This window comes from Puma concolor, chromosome A2 (genome assembly GCF_028749965.1).
Source record: "Puma concolor isolate L17-30 chromosome A2, mPumCon1.1.hap2, whole genome shotgun sequence".
Lineage (NCBI taxonomy): Eukaryota > Metazoa > Chordata > Mammalia > Carnivora > Felidae > Puma > Puma concolor.
Genome location: NC_141668.1, coordinates 77855397 through 77872488, shown reverse-complemented (window position 1 = coordinate 77872488; position 17092 = coordinate 77855397). Strand labels below are relative to the sequence as shown.

The window sequence follows — 17092 nt, the reverse complement described above, 5'->3', positions numbered from 1 at the left end:
CATATTAGTGCACAGAGAATATCTTTAGGGACAATTAATAGTGGCTTATCTCTTCTTATTTTATTAGAAATCTCGCCTTTACTAGCAGGTGAGGTTGAAAATCAGCTTTATGTTATCTAACTCAATTTTCAGACCCCAGCAACATAAAGCTCACAGGCTGATGGCAGTATTTGTAAATTAAAGATTACTTTAATCTTCAGTGACAGAGATTTATGAAATATTGCTTTAAATTTGTGCTTCATGTGGTAAAGCAAATTGAATTTATTTTATAGACAAAAGCAATTTGAAGAAACCCATAGATTACTCTGGCCACTGAAGGGTATAAATTATCTCTAACTAAATTTTGTCAGTACTGTATGTTGAGCTATTTAGATAAAACATGTTTTTGACATTTATTGCAAAATGATACCTTCTTCTAGACTCCTGCTTTCTCTAGAGTTGAGTATAGAATGAATCATTAAGGGAATTAGTAATCCTTTTCTTGACATGAATTGCATTATCCAAGGCTGTGAAAATTTGAATGTATTTTTCTAAGTAAATTATTGTGAAAAGGTATCCAAACCTATTATGATGAATTTGAGGCATGCCAAAACATTATACAACCCACATGCATAATTTCTAGGCAAATTCACTGCCATTATTTAGGATTTTAAATGCATATTTATTCCCACAGGGTATAATCCCATGTAGAGGCAAGGTAAGTAAATCATTGTGATAGTTGTACTTGCTCATGTGAAGTAAAGCAAGTCTTACAGAGCATGAGGCTTTCCAATATTTCCACAAATATTAATGTTGCTGTTATTATTCACCTCTAGAAACAGCAAAAAGGCATCCATTATCAACAAAGCTCTACACTAGAAATACAAGAACAATATGTATTTTAAGAATTCAAGGAGCATGCATATAATGGGCAAAAGAGGCTAATGTGTGTATGTTTATAAACATTAAAACACAGACAACCAACCACAGGACTCAACAACTGGGAGGTATAAAAAATGAAGAGTGGGTGGATAGTTTAAAAGAAAACACAAGGGATGCCTGATTTCTGCTCAGGTCATTATCTAACAGTCATGAGATGCACTCTGTGCTTGGGATTCTCTCTCTCCCTCTCTGTCTTGCCCCTCCCCCATGTGCACTTGTACGCTCTCTCTCTCTCTCTCTCTCTCTCCCTCTCTCAAAACAAAACAAACCAAAAAGACACTATAAGTGGATCCAGGACCAATTACTATTTGTTAATATCTGTAATCAAATTAGTACAACAGTCAAATTTATGTAGCAACTGCCATTAAATAGCATTTCAAATTTAGTAATTTAATTATGAATTATGCTGACTGCCACTAATTGGGAAGGAGATAATGAGCCTTTGATTAATTGTTCCCCTCCTCCTCATCATCCTCCTCCCTTCTTTTTCTTTTTCTCCTCCTTCCTCTGTCCCTTCTCCTCTTCTTTTTCCTAAAGATGTTTCTCTAGACAAACCCAACTTTAAACATTGCAACTTATACTCGTTATTTATATTGAACCCTAGTGGCACTGACATGCATAGCACATAGCTCTTTCTCCTAGCTGATATAATTTAAGTGAAATGTCCTGACTCTGTTTCAAGTAGAGGGTAGAGGGGCACCTGGGTGGCCCAGTCAGTTAAGTGTCTGACTTCAGCTCAGGTCATGATCTCATAGTTCATGGGTTCGATCCCCATGTTGGACTCTGCTGTCTGCACAGAGCCCACTTCAGATCCTCTGTTTCCCTCTCTCTGTGCCTTTCCCCTGATTGTTCCCTCTCTCTCTCTCTCTCTCTCTCTCTCTCTCTCTCTCAAAAATAATGACTAAACATTAAAAAAAACAACAACACTGTTAAGAGCCCCCTGGTAAAGATGTCACAAAACAATAGATTTCATTAATTCAGCAACCAGTGAATTTTCCACTCTAATGATGTTTGTTCTTTCATAGCTAATATTAGGTCATTTACATTTATCTTTATTACAGGCATACTTCCTGTTAGTGAGTTTGCTTTATTGTGCTTTGCAGATACTGTGTTTTTACAAATTGAAAGTTTTTGGCAACCTCGTATCTTGCAAATCTATCAGCATCATTTTTCCAACATTTGCTCATGTCATGTGTGTGCCACATTTAGTAATTCTTGCAATATTTCAAATTCTTTTATTATTTATTTGTTATGGTCATATATGATCAGTGATGATGACTTGAAAGCTCAAGTGATGGTTAGCATTTTTTTAGCAATAAAAATTGTGTTCTTTTGACAGAATACTATTGCATACTTAACAGACCACAGTGCAGTGTAAACCTAACTGAGAAACTAAAAAATCAATTTGACTTACTTGATTGGAATATTTGTTTTATTGTGGTGGTTTGGGACTGAAATAACAATATCCCCAAGGTATGGACTTATTTCCACCATAGTTTTTTGTTGTTGTTTTTGTTCCTGTTTGTTTACCATGTTCTTAACTTGCTTTCATCTTCTTTCCTTTGTTCTGGTAAGTGAATCTGTGAACTTTTTTCTTATTTAAACTTTTTTGTTTCCACTGCTGGTTTGGATGCTACAGATTGTATCTTTTTGTAGTTATCCTTACATTCTTTTAACCCTCATATTGAAAAATAATATTTTCTCTTAAATTCTTCATTTTCCTACAATATCACTATTCCTCCCCCCAAGAAAATTAGAATTTTTGCATATTTTAATTTTTCATTGAGGCTTTAATTTTTTTTTTAATTTTTATTTATTTTTGAGAAAGAGAGAGACAGAGCATAAGCAGGGGAGGGGCAGAGAGAGAGGGAGACACAGAATCCGAAGCAGGCTCCAGGCTCTGAGCTGTCAGCACAGAGCCTGATGGGGGGCTTGAACTCAGACTGTGAGATCACAACCTGGGCCAAAGTTGGATGCTTAACCGACTGAGCCACCCAGGCGCCCCTCGTTGAGCCTTTTCATTTTCCTTATTATTTGTTTCTAAGGAGCACCTGGGTGGCTTGGCTGACTCTTGATTTCAGCTCAGTTCTTGATTGCACTGTTGTGGGATGAAGCCCTGCATTGGACTCTACACTGAGTGTAGAGCCTGCTTTACATTCTCTCTCCTTCTGCCTCTCTCCCCCTGCTCGTGTGCCCTGTCTCTAAAATATATATATATATACACACACACACACACACACACACACTACTTTTACTTAATATAATTCTTATAATAATTATAATTATTTAATATAATTTTACAGCCTAATATTAGATTTAACAAAAATTTATTCATTTATTTTGTATTGCATCTATTGTTAGGCCAATAGCAACTATTTGATACCATTGTATCTCAGGAATAATTGCCAACCCTTCTCCTGGAAAAGGTAGCCTAGATACCATAGGAGTTATGGATTCCAGCCATCTCTATTGTAACTTGGGAGCACATATGGAAAAAATCTTAGACCAATCAATAAAGAATATAAAATTTGCACATATATTAGGTTGATTTATTAGTGAGTATGCTAACTGGAATTTAAGATTTGTTGGATCTGGCAATTTGGAGAGGGATTATGTGTACTGGGTTGATTAATCAAAGCTTGGACATAATTGTTGCCCACAGTTGAGTGAGGTGAGATGTAAGGGCTTCCATTTTATATTTTAGACGACCAAGTCCCAACAATTAGTGAAATAGAAATATTGAAGTACACATATTTGTATACACCTAGTTTAGTCATTCTCTAACTACATATCTAGGAGGGTCTGGCAGACATGCCCTTCACCAAGAAATTAAGAACTACATTGGGGAATCAAATTTCATTTTGTCCTGGTTACTCACATCAGAAGGTAAATAAAAATACGATGGAAGATACTACTGTGGATTGAGTTCGTTAATTTCAGTAGGAATAATGGGCTTAATACTTGAAAGATGCAGAGATGGTCCTTTTTAAAATGTCCATATTTAGGTCTATTTGGTTGTGGAAAATTCAGGTAGGTCTGGTAGAATATCTGTATATTCATAATGTAATCATAAAAGTCTACAGGGACCTTGATCATCCTATAGATCCTCACTATGGTCCATTACATGTACGACATTATGTTGGTGAAAAGGAAATGAGCAAGTACCTAGCTATCTCAGTAAGAAACAGTAAGAAACATAAGCCAGAGGATGGGAAATAAAATTTCAGGGGGCAGCTGCATTGGTAAAGTCTCTAAGGATTGAATGATCTCAGAAATGTTAAGATAGCTCCTTAAATGAAAGGGATTGTTCTACCTCGTACCGCTCCATACAAAGAAAGAGTCACAATTGGTGGGCTTCTCTGAATATCAAAGTCAACATACTTCATACTTGGAGATGCTCTTTCAATTCATTTACTGATTAATTGCAGATCTTGAAAGGGTCCCAGAATAAAAAAAGGATTTGCAACAAGTTGAAATTTCAGGGCTTTGACCCAGTAGATCAATTACACTTAAAGGATAAAAGGGGATGCTACAAGGAGGCTCTGCTATGTCCCAAAGAGAACATAACGCAGAGTTCTAGGGTTTTGCAGTAAGTTTCTCCTTTGTGCTGCACTCTGTGACTAAAGCAGAGCATGATAGTAGTTCCCCTACCAGAACTAGACTGTTGTATTTCCAGATCTTTGAAGAGTGTTTCATTGTTTGTTTGGATGATATCTGGATAGTCCAATGGTAAATAGAACAATGTCTCTAGTGCTTAAACTATATGGGTGTATCCACAGTTGGATAGGCAATGGTTCTGCAAATCAGACGCCCCTGACTGGTGACTCTTGAGGGGCTACTTTGCAGGACCAATCACTTTATAAAGTTTAAACCATAGGGAGTAGCTATAGTTTTGAAGTCCCTTTTGTCTCCATTTTTAGAAAGTTCTGAGCCCTCTCTTTATCCCATAGCTTAGGTATTTTTTTTTTTAATATATGAAATTTATTGTCAGATTGGTTTCCATACAACACCCAGTGCTCATCCCAAAAGGTGCCCTCCTCAATACCCATCACCCACCCTCCCCTCCCTCCCACCCCCCATCAACCCTCAGTTTGTTCTCAGTTTTTAACAGTCTCTTATGCTTTGGCTCTCTCCCACTCTAACCTCTTTTTTTTTTTTTTTTCCTTCCCCTCCCCCATGGGTTTCTGTTAAGTTTCTCAGGATCCACATAAGAGTGAAACCATATGGTATCTGTCTTTCTCTGTATGGCTTATTTCACTTAGCATCACACTCTCCAGTTCCATCCACATTGCTACAAAAGGCCATATTTCATTTTTTCTCATTGCCACGTAGTATTCCATTGTGTATATAAACCACAATTTCTTTATCCATTCATCAGTTGATGGCCATTTAGGCTCTTTCCATAAGTTGGCTATTGTTGAGAGTGCTACCATAGCTTAGGTATTAAGCAGTTAGTGCAATCCCACCAGTTCTTTGGTCAGTTGAAGGATGCCCCCATTCCCACCTTCCAGTGTTTTATTTTATATAAATTAAGGTTGGGAACATCATAGATCTCATCATATTCATGTTCTTTATCTGAAAGTTATTTTATAGCCTTATAATTGGGAGACTCCTTAAAAAAGTATATCGAGTGACTCTGTCAGGTTTACTTGGTACCTTTAGATGTGACTTACTTTTCTAATGGGAGGGCCATGTGTTTTTGGCCTTTTTTTATCTTAATTTCTGTATACACAGAACGTGGAGCACCCTAGCAACACTATTTGGTTTTGGACTAATGTACTTAGTTTCAGAAGAAGATAAAGGATGAAATCAAAAGCGTTATTTCTCCCATATCAGTTAGCAAATTGTAGCTTTAATCTCCCTCTCTCCCTCATGGAGACTTTTCATTTCCGGGAAAATCCCTTCAAGATCATTAATAATAACAAAAGAAGGTTGTCTTTGGTCCCTGGTGTATGATACAATCAACAGAAGAGATAAGTAACAAATTAGTAACCTGTAATTCAAATCCTCATCATTGATAGATCCCACTATCCTCTGAATAATTTCTTAACCTTCCTTGGATATGTTCTTGATCTCTAATCCCTTGGTTCCCCTTTTGAAGCCTATGGTAAGTTTGGGGCAAGATGTCTAGCTTTCTGCACCAAATTGTCAAACAAATGAGGATAAATGACCCAAGAACACACACACCAAGCCTGGATGTCTGTAAAGAGACACTTGTGATATAGGAGGACTAGCAGATTTGCAGTGCAGCCTGAAAAGGCACTCTGGAGGAGCCCACAGGAATATAAGGCAGTTAGATATCAGACTCTAAGAGCTGGTCCCCTGGCAGAAGAAGTACTATCACATGGTCTAGACTGCAGGCTGAGTATTGTAGTCATAGTCCTATGATCTGATAGAACTTTGACCATCTGCACTGATTTGCCATATTACTATTTTTGGTTGGAAGAGTATAAGCCTAGCTGCTATGATCAGAGATTTGGGTCCATGCCTTGTGTTGTACATCTATGACAGAACAAATCCTTGGCTTCCAACCCTGATCCACTACTGCCTTAGCATTCTTATAGAATTGAATTCCTTAGTACTTGTTTGTATCTCTTTTCTGTGGAGTGGTTTGTATTTCCAGTTGGTTCTGCTCTGCCAGCAGCCACCGCCTGTCAGAAAGACCAGTCTGTAGGAAATCAGTTTTAAAAAAGTTAACTCTTCTTACCTCTCACTTAGACTCTCCTAAGAGAAATGCTGAGAAACATTAAGTGATTTGAAAGAAACAACAAAACAAACTGTGGAGGTGGCATAGTCATATGGGAGATAAACCCTTTAAAAAATGAGATAGGATTGAAACACACTGCATAGTATTTATGTATTGATGGTGTTGTAGCAATGATAGGAAGGTATAAAAGCTTTACACATTAAGATCAATTTGAAAAATCTGAAACTGAAGTAATATGTTTTTCTCTTCACACAGAATCTCTTATGTGTAAAGGTGTGCCTGGAGTTCTGGAATCCACCTTAAATAATGTTGTCAAAATGATAAATCTATTCAAGATTCAAGCCTCAACCTTGCAATTCTATTTTCAGTTTTATTTAAAGAAATAGGATCAGAACACCATACTGTACTATTTCCTTCTGAAATATGCTGATTATTTAAAGAAAAAATTCATCAAGTGTTTGTAAATTAAAAGAACTGTAGTGAGTGTGTGTTGGTGGGGGAGGGGGGTTGGCAAATGCATCTGTGTGATTCTCACTTAGGAGACATTATTGAATGAGATCTGTTGGTTTCCAAAAATGACCCACCTAATGGAAATTTTGGAACATCCAAGTAAAATTAACAGAAAAATAAAAAGACAATTATATATATATTTGTATGTTCATACTAAAAAGGTCTGTGTTTTCATAGTCAAAATTAAACTTGATAAAAATGTATTTAAAATGCATTCTAATAATATTTAATTTGAGTTAGAATTTGAATCCTGAACACTATAAAAATTGATGGGAAAAAAAAACCTATGTAAGCTACAGGGGAATCTTCAATATTGTGTGCATCTTATTAGTACCTTTTAACGGACATATACTTGTGTAAGTTTAAGGTGTGTGAAGTGTTGATTGTAGTATGATTATCACCATGGCGTTAGCTAACATCTCTATCATGTCATGTAAATATTATTTATTTATTTATTTATTTATTTATTTATTTATTTATTTATTGTGGTTAGAACATTTAAGATCTCGTCTCTTAGCAATTTTGAAGTATATAATGCAGTACTGTTGACTGTAATCACGATGCTGTGCATTATATCTCTAGAACTTACTCATTTTCTGGTTGCAAATTTATAATCTTGGACCAACATCTTCTCAATTCCCTGACTCCCCAGCTCCTGGTAACCACCATTCTAATCTCAGTTTCTATGCGTTCACATTTTTTAGATTCCACATGTAAGTGATTTCATACAGTATCTGTCTTTCCCTGATTTATCTTACTGAGCATAATGCCCTCAGGGTCCATCTGTGTTGTTGCAAATGGTAGGATTTCCATCTTTCCATCATATATGATATGATATATCACAATATCATATGTCTTCTTTATTGATTTGTTGATGGATGATTATGTTGTTTCCATATCTTGGCTATTGTGAATAATGCTGCAGCGAACATAGGAATGCAGGGAACTTTTTAATAATTTAGTTTTTATTTCCTTTGGATATGTACCCAGAAGTAGGATGGTTACCTCAATGATAGTTCTTTTTTTTCCCATTCTCATCTGTAAGTTTGGTTGTTTTTTTTTTTTTTTTTAATGTTTATTGCTGATAGAAAGCTTGAGTAGGAGAAGGGTAGAGAGAGAGAGAGAGACAGAGGATCTGAAGCAGGCTCTGCGCTGACAGCAGCAAGCCCAATGTGGGTCTCAAACTCATGAACTATGAGATCATGACCTGAACCAAAGTCGGATGCTCAACCGACTGAGCCACCCAGATGCCACAATCTGATTGCTTAAAATCATTCTTAGGATCAGAGAGTGATTATGTACTTCTGCCTCATATGGAATAATTTAAACTTTTTATAGATTATAGTCCAAACCATTGATACCAATAAACTTTATTTGATGCCCATCTTTAAAATTAAAGGAGGAATTAGTCATAAAGATAATAATATTCCTGTTTTCATTTCCTAAGGGGTAGAGAATTGTATTCATTCAGGGACTATGGTTAGGGAAGATGACAGAGAACATGATAGATGATGTCTTCAAATTCAGAGAAAAGTAGTTGAGGTTTTCCATTGATCATGATTATCACCATGTCTGTAATCTATAAGCCTTCAAAAGCCTTAGAGAAATATCTTGGATCTCTTCTACCACGTGAGGAGAACATAGTGAAAAGATGGCCTTATATGAACCAGGAAGTGTCCTTCACCAGATACCAGTCTGTGGGCACCTTTCTCATCAACTTCTCAACCTCTAGAACTTGCCATTTCATGTAGGTTTTGAATCTTTGTTCATGATGTTTCTCATCCATTCAATGTCCCACTTTGTACACCTGGGAGATTTGCACATGAACTTTTGTTTTGGATTTTCTCATTTTGTAATCTGCATCGTTTGTGCTGACATTTCCTGCTTAGAGGGATGATACATGACTTCTAGCCAATATCCAAGTATGGTACAAGACTCAGGCATTTCTACTCAAAGTAATTACCAGTGAAGTAGTTGGCGTTCTAGACTTGAAGTTAGAAAATGAGATAGTCAAGAAACACATTTATTTTATTTATTTTTTTTTATTTTTTTTCAACGTTTTTTTATTTATTTTTGGGACAGAGAGAGACAGAGCATGAACGGGGGAGGGGCAGAGAGAGAGGGAGACACAGAATCGGAAACAGGCTCCAGGCTCTGAGCCATCCGCCCAGAGCCTGACGCGGGGCTCGAACTCCCGGACCGCGAGATCGTGACCTGGCTGAAGTCGGACGCTTAACCGACTGCGCCACCCAGGCGCCCCAAGAAACACATTTAAAACACAGGAACAGGCTAAGGCTTGGCACTTATTCCCTGTTTTTTTTTTCAAACCGTCCGCATGAAAGCCTTTGATAGTTCTATTTTAAATATTTTGAGAAACCTCCATACTCTTTTCCTTAGTGGCTATACAAATTTATATTCCCACAGGTAGTGCATAAGAGTTCCCTTTCTCCACATTTTCGCCAACATTTCTTATCTTTTCTCTTCTTACAGATTGCCATTCTAACAGATGTGAGGTGGTATCTCCTGGTGGTTTTGATCTGCATTTCCCTGATGATTGGTAATGTTGAACATCTTTTCATGTATCTGTTGGCCATTTGGATGTCTTCTTTGAAAAATATCTGTTCATTTCCTCTGTTCATTTTATAATCAGATTGTTTATTTTTATTATTGAGTTGTATGTGTTCTTTATATAACTTAAATATAAGACCTTATACTGTAAAGCTCCTAAAAGAAAACATAGGGAAGAAGCTCCTTGATATTGGTCTTGGCAATGATTTTTTGGATATGATACCAAAAGCTGAAGCAACAAAGGCAAAAATCAGCAAGTGGGACTATATCAAACTGAGAAGCTTCTACAAAGAAAAAAAAAAGTCAATAAAATGAAAAGGCAACCTACTGAATGGGAGAAAATATTTGCAAACAATCAGTTGAGTGAGGGGTTCATGTTGTATCTAAGATATATTAATACTTAAAAAAATTTAGAATAGTTATACATTTATAGAAAAGTTGTGAAATAATATAGAGAATTTTCATATACCTCATACCCAATTTCCTCTATTAATAATGAACCAGTATTGTGCGTTATTATTTTTTAGAAAATTAATTTTTGTTCTATATTCATATGTGTTTTTTTCTATTTTAAAGATATTCGAGTATTTTTTGACGTATAGTTGACATGCATTGTTATACTAGTTTCAGACGTACAACATAGTGATTTGGCAATTCTACACATTATGCTATGCTTACCACACTAAGTGTAGTTACCGTCTGTCACCATATTGTACATTATTTTTAACTAAAGTCCACATTTTATTCATATTTCCTTCCCTTTTACCTCATTTTCTTTTACTGTTTAAGGATCTCAGCCAGGCTACCACATTACATTTGGTTATATCTCCTTCGGCCCTCTTGGCTCTGACAGTTTCTTAAGCTTTATTTATTTTTGAAGACGTTGACAGTTTTGAGGATTACTAGTCAGGTATTTTGTAGACTATTTCTTAATCAATTTTGTCTGATGTTTTTCTCATGATTATACAGGGGTTATGGGTTTTTAGGAGGAAGAGCAGGGAGGTAAGTGCTGTTATCGTCACATCATATCAAGGGTACATACTATCATTGTGACTTTTCACTGTTGTTATCTTTGATCACCTGGTTGAGGTAGCGTTTGTTAAATTTCTCTACAGTTAAAGTTATTTCCCCCCTTTTTTTTTTTCATGCTGTATCTTTTGGAAAGAAGTCGTTGTACCACCTACGCTTAAGGAGTAGGGAGTCGAGCTCCAGCTCCTTGAACATACAGCATCTACAAAGTTTCTTTGGATTTGCTACATAAACTGTTCTTCCCATTCTTCCCATTTTATTTCTTTATTCAATAATTTATTTTTATTAGTATGGACCTATAGATATTTGTTTTACTATTAGAGTTATAATTTTAGTATGAATATCATTTATTTGAGCAAAAAGTATTCCAACTTTGGTTGTGAGGAGCTCTTTTACTTGGCTCCCATGTACCATTGTATTTTCCTTCCTAACCCATGTATTTATAAGTATCTATATTTCTTTATGCATGTTATCTGTATCTTCATTAAGTTAAGCATGAGCTTTACTGATATCTCCAACTCAAATCCAATATCACATGGATCATTCTAGCCTTAATGCTTACTTATTTTTAATTTTCTGTCAACTTTGAGAAACCTGGCTCCCACCATCTGCCATATATTTACCTAATTATTAAAGTGAAGTATATATTTATAGTAGTTTTGGAAATTTTAATCTATATTCCTGTGAAGGAAAAAAACTATCAATTATAGTACAGGACTTAAGAAATACCTCTTTTGACATTAGTTTTACAATCTCCACTCATTTCCAGAATTACTTGGGAGGGCATCCTTCTTCCCTATCCACTTCAGTGACATTGGTTCATACATTTGTGATACAGTTAGATTATTTTGTCACCATATTTATTCCATCCTTCGATCCCTCCTAAGTGATTTTTTAAAAATAGCTATCGGTTAGGGTCACTTTTCGTCCTGTGAAGTCCTATGAATTTTTACAAATCCATAGTGTCACGTGGCTACCACTGCAGTAAACACAGAAGAGTTTCATCATGCTAAAAACTCCCGTGTTCCACCTATTCAGCACCTGCCTCCCACTGAATCTTTGTAAACACTGATCTGTTATCAATGCTACTGTTTTTGCCTTTCTCAGAGCATCATATAAATAGAATTATGTAGTAGGTAGTCATTTGAGACTGGCTTCTTTCACTAGAAATCTGCAGTTAAGATTCATCCTTATTATTTACATTGCTTGATAGCTGACTATCACACTGACTAATAATTCCATTATATGGATGTACCAGTTTGTTTATCCATTCACCTATTGAACATCTTGACTGTTCCAAATGTTTGACCATTATGAATAAAGCTGCTCTAAGGATTCTAGTACAGGTTTTTATGTGGAAATAAGTTTTTCAAACCAGCTGGGTAAATAAGGAGGAGCTCAATTGCTTGATTGTCTGGTTGAAAGTATAGTTTGGTAAGAAAGTGTTAAATGACCTTACACAGTAGCTGAACCATTCTGCATTCCACCAACGAGAGTTCTTGTTGCTCTGTATTCTCGTCAGCAATTTGTATGGTCAAAATTTGGATTTTAGCTAGTCTCCTAGTTGTTGAGCTCTTGTTATTTAGCTTGCACTTCTCTAATGACAAATGACACTTTGTTTTTGTTGTTGTTGTTTGTGTTTATTCTTTGGTGAAGTGTCTGTTCAGATCTGTTGGGTATTTTTTAATTGGGTTGTTTGCTTTCTTATTGTTGAGTTTTAGGTGTTCTTTTTGTATTTTGTGTATAAGTCTTTTTATCGGACATGTGTTTTGCATGTATTTTCTCTCAATCCATGAGTTGTTTTTTCATTCTCTAACTAGTGTCTTTTATATAGCAGAAACTTTACTTTTAATAAAGTCTAGCTTACCAGTATTTTCTTAATTGGATTGTGCTTTTGGTATTTTATCTGAAAACTCACTACCAAAACTGAGGTAACAGATTTTCTCCTGTTTCTTTTAAAATTTTTATACTTTGGTGTTCTGCATCTAGGTTTTAAATTTATTTTGAGTTAATTTTTGTGTAAGATGTAAGGTCTGGGTCTAGAGTTTTGCAAAATTTTAAGAATTTATTTATTTATTTATTTATGTATTTATTTAGGGATGTCCAACTTTTCCAGCACCTTTGTTGGAAAGACTACCTTTTCTCTATTGAATTGCTGTTTTATTTTTGGGATTTTCTTCTGTTCCATTGATATAGATCTGTTCTTTCTCCAGTAGTGTGCTGTCTTGATTCCTACAGCTTTATAGTAAGCATTAAAATCAAGTAGTGTAAGTTTTCCAACTTTATTCTTCAGTTTTGTATTGGCTATTTTAGATCCTTTGATTTCTTCTTTGGTTTGTTTCTATTTATTTTTTTTAAGTCTGCTATATATATCCTGTGCAAACTGTATTAGATTTATGCCAAAGTACTTCAGTTTTTGGATGCTATTGTAAAAGGGATTGCTTTTCAACTTTCAGATTCCAATTGCTTAATGCTGGTATACAGCAACTGACTTCTGTATTTTGACTTTGTATCTTGAAATTTTGCATTTTTGTTATTGGTTCTGGGAATTTCTTCATAGTTTTTTTTTTTTAATAGATTCTTTGGAGTGTTGTCCATAAACAACATGCTGTCTTTGAATAAAAATGGTTTTATTTCTTCATTTCCAAACTGCATAATTTTTAATTTAATTTTATGTATTATTATTGTCTTACTGGACAAACTAGGAGTATTCAGCCTCTAACAAGTCATCAGAATTACTGACTTATGGACCCAGAGGCTTTTGCTTGAAGGGAGCTGATCTAGCCTGTGTCTCTGGGTGTATGTATCTCTTTAGATGATGGGGTTTTAGTTTGTACTGTGATGTCAGTTCTCTGATGGGTCCAAAACAAGTCATTGATTTTCAGTTTGTCCGGCTTTTTCTTGTTAAGGATGGAGTGGTGGTAATTTCTAATCTCTTTGTCATAGCTGATCCTGGACGCCTCTTCATCATTGTTTTAAATATTTAATATGGAAAACATGTCAAAGGAACTGTGTATCTTCCACATTTTTGAACCAAAGCAGTGTTGATGAGGTTAATTAAAATGATTTCCTTGAAAGGTCTGATTTCCTATTTCTCTTTCTCACTTGGATTCCTGATGTAGTAAACTGAAAAAGGATTCTGTGAATGATTCTTTCTGACATTCTCTATTTTTGTTACCCTGATGATTAGCACCTCACTGAAACACTCAATCATATTCTGAATCCTAGAAAGCCTGTTGACACATCAGAACATGTAAAAGATAACAGATATTCATATGTGAGGTGTTTAAATTTGGAATATTCCTTGGTGAGAGATAATTTAGTATCTCTAGAAGTAGTATTGATGGCCAGTTCTTCATAGGTTGAGCACGATTAATAATTTAAATACTTTTCTCCTGGGAAAATGGAATACTTTATTTATTATAGCCTGTGGTTGTGATTCATACGCAAGAGCCTTATTTGAAGTTCACTCCAAGCTTTCACAAGATTCTCACGTTGTAGCCAGGATATGATTGTACTTGGAAGGAACACAGGATTACGAGCCTCCATAACCACAACCTTGAAAGCCTTTGATCTTTTTCTGCTAGCCATTTGACACATCTGCAGATGTCCCAGTTTTCCCTCAGAGCTTGCTTTGGACCCTATGAATATAGCATAACAATATAATAGTCATAACTCTACTGTAAATAGACTTCATCATCTGCTGATTAAATGTGGTATGATGCCATGGTATTTCTTTATTTTGTAGGGAGTTTTTTTAAAATATTTGTTTATTTTTGAGAGAGAGACAGAGTGTGAGCAGGGGAGGGGGAGAGAGAGAGGGAGACACAAAACCTGAAGCAGGCTCCAGGTGCTGAGCTGTCAGCACAGAGCCTGATGCAGGGCTTGAACTCACAAACCACGAGATCAGGACCTGAGCCGAGGTCAGACACTTAACCTACTGAACACCCCAGGCACCCTGGGACTTCTGAGTGACATGTGTCTCTCTAAGTTGATCTTTGACAGTCTGTATTCCTAATTAGCAAGCTGGATGTTAGCATCGGTTTATACAGTATATACCTATTTTCTAAAATAGATGCTCTGTGTTTTTACCTAATTGGAGTCTATCCATGTATCAGATGATGTTATTTTGAATTAAACAAAGAATACAGCCCAAGAAGATTTTAACAAAGTAAAGTTTTTTATTGCTACATTTCTTTAGACAAATGGGTCACAAATCTTTGCAAAAATACAAGTGAAACCAGAAAAAAAAAAATACCACAATAATGTCTCCCAAAACACATAAATCTACCGAAAACACTAAAGACATTTGACCATAAAATGAAAACAAGCATTAGGGTTGGCTTTTATACCTCATAAAAAATCATGTAGAAGGCAAGCTAATCTTACCATAGCAACTTTGACCAGGAAAAATTGGTCAAAAAGAAATCAAGGATAAAATGATCTGGAATGTCCTTAACTTAATTGTTTATCTCACTGAGGTCTCCTGTTGTGATCCAAAAACATGTTAACCTCAGCCCTAGCATCTCTCCTGCTGGGTGCCCAGAGGAAGACTGTGCTTCCTCCCTAGTGGAGGGACCTCAGACAGTTAATTGCAGTCATCTCGTCCAACAGTACAAGGCAGGAAATGGATGGCCTTTTACCTGAGTGATTGATCTATCCATCCACTCATTCATGTATCTAATTCTAATAACTGAAGGACTAGAAATTAGATCTACATACTCATTTTGAAATGAGTTCAAGATGCTGCACTTAAAATTCATTTACTTTCAAATGTTCAGGCTCGTTAAAAAATATGGGGGCAAGTGATCAGCAGCAGGCCTTCCACAGAACTCTTGAAAGCCTCTGTTCTTTTCTGTGTTAATGAGAGTGTGAGCTTTAGAAACAACAGCAGGGAAACAAGCCCAAATGGTTAGAAACAAAGATTAGAATTTCAGAAATGCTTTGGTTGACGCTGTGACATTTCTAATTGTTCTATTTATTGTGCTATACATTAGCCAGCTTATTTGAGTGGGCTTATTAGTAACAGGCTCATGCACAATCACATTGAGTATGTGAAGCTATTAGTGTTGCACAGATCATCTGCGTGCAGCAAATTCTGCAGGAGGTTCTCACACACTGCTTTTTACCTTTAATTGGAATTTAGTATGAAAAGTTCCCTATGAAGGAAATATTTAGCCTTATTTGGACAGACAATAGAAAACTCTGCCAATGTACTTTTTATCCTTACTGTCCACTCAGCTCAAATTCATTTATTTATTCTATAAATATTAACATAAAATGCAAAATAATATTTAGGATAGAGAATTTAATTTTGAGATATGTATATAGGTGTGTGTGTATATATAGATATACATATAAACTTAATAAACTTATATTATAAATTCATATAAACAATCTAAAGGAAGTATAATAAAAGAATGGCTGTAGATGGATTTTTAAATAAATGATAATGAGAAAATTTGCTCCATAGAAACTTCAAGGTAAATTCTCACATCCTATCATACACTAATTTCCATATAACTTAAAAAGCTAAATATAAAATTCTAAGTCATAAAATATTGGAGAAAATGTAGAAGCATAAAATAATGGATAAAATTTGAAAGCACAAGTTGATAGGCTTGATAATATAAATTAAAATTTTTCTTTACATTACAAATAAAATGCATAATATTAATGAACAAATGATGTAACAAATTACAGGAATTTTTCAATAAATATGTGAAGAGTTAATCTCAATATATAAATAACCCTTATGAATCTATAAATTATAAGCAAAAGACTTAGACTAAATATGAAAAAATGATCAAGAAATAAAAAATTAGTCAATATGTTTATAACCAAAGATAAGTGGGATATTATCACTTTTTCCTCATGCTTAAATATTCATATACAATATTGAATATTATTTTCTTCAGCTTCCCAGCTAACATTTGTATATGTTAAGTAGTTGCTAGGCATTATTTTAAGCATTTTGCTTATGTTTACCCAACTTAATTCTCACGATAAGCCTGTGAGCTTGGTATTGTTGTTAGCTCCTTTTTATAGCTAGGAAAAGTGAGGCAATAAGAGATGACACACATTTCCCAAACAAAGCTAGTAAGTGGCGAAGCTAGGATTGGACTTGGGCAGTGTGCCTTTGGCTGTTGAGCTCTCAAGCACACTACTACCTTGCCTCTGAGTTCTCAGCACCAGCAAGGAGAGACAGATACCATGTGTGTTCACTGAGGTGTGTATTGATAGATCCTTTCTGGAAAGCAGTTTGTGTATAAACTCTCTCACACACATATAGCTTCAAAGAATTTTGTTTAGTGCTAAGAAAAACCTAAATATTGGATAATGAAAATTAGAGTATAA

At 35.3% G+C, this 17092-nt stretch overlaps 1 protein-coding gene across 6 annotated transcripts in view; it reads left to right on the top strand.

Annotated features, from left to right (window-relative positions):
• The window catches only part of LOC147583279 (uncharacterized), a 401534-nt gene extending 391510 nt beyond the window's left edge, over positions 1 to 10024 (top strand). For all 6 annotated transcript variants that reach the window (XR_015248033.1, XR_015248034.1, XR_015248031.1 and 3 more), the window contains one exon: positions 9629 to 10024. The gene's annotated coding sequence lies outside the window, so the exon portion shown is untranslated. The remainder of the gene's footprint in view (positions 1 to 9628) is intronic.
• Positions 10025 to 17092: the final 7068 nt, after the last annotated feature.